The 2796-nt window shown below is 48.6% G+C and overlaps 1 non-coding gene across 1 annotated transcript; it reads right to left on the reverse strand.

The window, feature by feature from the left end:
• Nucleotides 1–295: 295 nt before the first annotated feature.
• Nucleotides 296–368, reverse strand: TRNAD-GUC (transfer RNA aspartic acid (anticodon GUC)). The gene has a single exon. It is a non-coding gene; the product is annotated as a tRNA-Asp (tRNA).
• Nucleotides 369–2796: the final 2428 nt, after the last annotated feature.

The raw sequence follows: 2796 nt of genomic DNA on the forward strand, positions 1-2796 counted from the left end.
AGACTTTCCTGCTACAGAGGTCCTTGCGTGTTAAAAAGCAGTTCGCTCCAATCGAGAGAAATCAATTTTAGGAACCGAAATCTTAAGTCAACTTCACTGGCCTCCTCCAGTTTCACATGTTTTCTTTGAAAACCAGTATCACAAGAATATAAAAGTTGGGCTTTCCATTATTCTTGAATTTTTAAAAATATTTATTTACTTATTTATTTATTTGGCTGCACCAGATCTTAGTTGCAGCATGCGGGATCTTTTAGCTGCGGCATGCGGGATCTTAGTTGTGGCACGCAGGATCTAGTTGCCTGACCAGGGATCGAACCTGGGCCCCCTGCATTGACAATGCGGAGTCTTAACCACTGGACTACCAGGGAAGTCCCTTGAATTTTGATAGAAGTAAAAATAGTTTGGTTATTTTCAAGAAATACAGTAACAGGCTGTTCAGTGCTAGAGTCACAAACAGGGGTTTCTTTGGAGGTCCCTCACAATGATAAGGCCAGTTAACAATGTTAAGGCCCTTAACAATGATAAGGCCAGTGGAAATACAACCAAAACACCTGGGATCGGTCTCTCGGGAGTGAAGGTGGGCACAGCAGTGATGACCGAGGGAGCGGTCCATCAGCCTGAGACTAGCGTCAGCATGGCCACAACACATCCTTGCAGGCTCCACACTCGAGATGGGGGCTGCAAAGCAGACAGTGTTTCCTGGAGCTGAGAAATTAGGAGGTGAGCCGGGGCATGGATGGGGGCTGGGAGAAGGGTGCGTCCTTCATCAACCAAATGAGTCTTACTGAAGGGGGTCAGTCCTTGCGAAATTATCCTCAGAAACTGATAACCCTGATATCTTATACCCCATGTCTTGCTGAAAGATGACAGAAAGAGCTAAATTTTTAATTCTATTGAAAATTGTACTATAGCCTCCTCCCAAATTCTGTAGCAAGAGAGAAATGAGGATGAGAGGGGGCTGAACATGCAAAAAAGAACAGGAATCGATGTTTAGGAAGGGGAGGTTTCCCCAACTCAATAAATGCAATCCAGCAAGACACAGTCCCCGCAGAGCAGGTGAAAACAGAACATCTACAGAGAACTCACTGCGAATGAAGGGGCAAAAAGTCAGTCTCCGGGTCATGGGCTTAAAGCGTTGTGATTTTAGCCTTGAAAAGAGAAAGACGTCATGACTTTTAACCTCAAGTGCAAATACAGTGTTTAGGGAGGAGAATTAGCCAGTTAATACCACAACCCTCATCCTCGAGCCTGAATTCCATTGCATTCTGTGCTCACAGGACAGAAAGTGTGGGCATAAGAAGCATTTGATAAAAGTTGCAGGGACGGATGGATGACCAGCCTCAATGTCCGCCACCCCATCCGGTAGCTCAGAGGCTTTTACAAGAAGACCTGGCCATCAGGTCAGCCGATACCTGACTCTTGGGTCCAGTTGGCTGAGCGCCCTGGCCAGCAACCTCAAAGCCATTCTCCTGGACGAGAACCATTTCTACCCCCAGAGTGGTGTGCACTGTGACCCTCTGCTTTGGTGGGACTGATCTGCTCACAGGTGCAACACACTTACAAGGTATTGCTGAACTGAGACGGTCCAAGGAGCATGCAATCATTCTTAAAATCCAGCTCATTTTTTTATCACATATTTAACTGAAAAGAGCACAGGACTTATAGATGGAATGTCTGACTTTGAAGGAAAGCTTAGTGACGGTGGCTGCATCAAAGACTCACCCTCAGCTCCCACAGGGGCAGCCAAACGCTGAGAGGTGTCCCACCGGCAACAAAGCAGAAAGGGCCGTATTTTCGGAGCCCGTTTATAAATGGGTCCCCACAGGGTGTCTCCTCTCTGTCCACTGTGGAATATTTTGAAGTGTGAGTTAACATCTACTGAGATTCTGGTTTCAGTATCACTGATCGAATCCAGTGATGGAACTTCAGGAGAGTTATTGCCTCTTCAGAGCTTTTTCACATAAAAAATTCAGGGGCAGGTCCTATATCGCATAAACACGGTGTTTCACCCAATATAAACTCACTCAAACCCGGCAGAGGGTAAAGGCGCGGGGGGAGAAGCGGAGACGTGGAGAACAAGACCCATCTTGTCTGGGACGCCCCTCACCACCACGGAGACCCATCCTGTCTGGGACGCCAAGACTTATATCTGATCCGGGCCTGAGGCACCACCTCCAACAGAAAAACACGGAAATCTTGCTACCCGCTCACACTTTCCAGTGCCCTCTGCAAGGCACCACAGTTCTGGAACCCTCTCTCTGGGTCAGCCATCGAGCCCCTGTGCCCTTGGTGCTGGTGCAGAGCCAGTAGCGACAGGTGTGCACCTCCTGGGGGCCTGCAGAGATGCTGCGGGGACCTGGGGGGCAGGGGGTACGGCCTCTGCTGGCCTGGGGGCCGGGGGGGCTTCCTTAGAGACCCCCAGATCCGTGCCTCAAATCGCTCTGTTTATCCCTGCAGATAACTCAGATTAAACCTCACTTTAAAAAAAGAAAGGGGTTCTTAGAAGGAAATGACGAAGGAGATTTGAGCACAACCAGAGGAGAGGAAAGCCGATGGGCCTGAATCGCCACCTCTCGGCCACTCACCAGCTTTTCCTCCCAATTTCTCAGCCAAGAAGTGTGAGAAGGAAAGAATTGCAGGCGATGATCTTCACGTCCTTTCCAGCTTTTAAAAATTCCCTGTGATTGCACTGCTCTCTAAAATGAAAGCGGCATCCATTTGCTGATTGGAAGTGTGGTTAAAAGGTGCCACGTGTCTTTCTAGAAAAAGCAGTTCTCGGTCACTTCGGAGGAGGGC

The sequence above is a fragment of the Phocoena phocoena genome, chromosome 16 (genome assembly GCF_963924675.1).
Source record: "Phocoena phocoena chromosome 16, mPhoPho1.1, whole genome shotgun sequence".
Classification (NCBI taxonomy): Eukaryota; Metazoa; Chordata; class Mammalia; order Artiodactyla; family Phocoenidae; genus Phocoena; species Phocoena phocoena.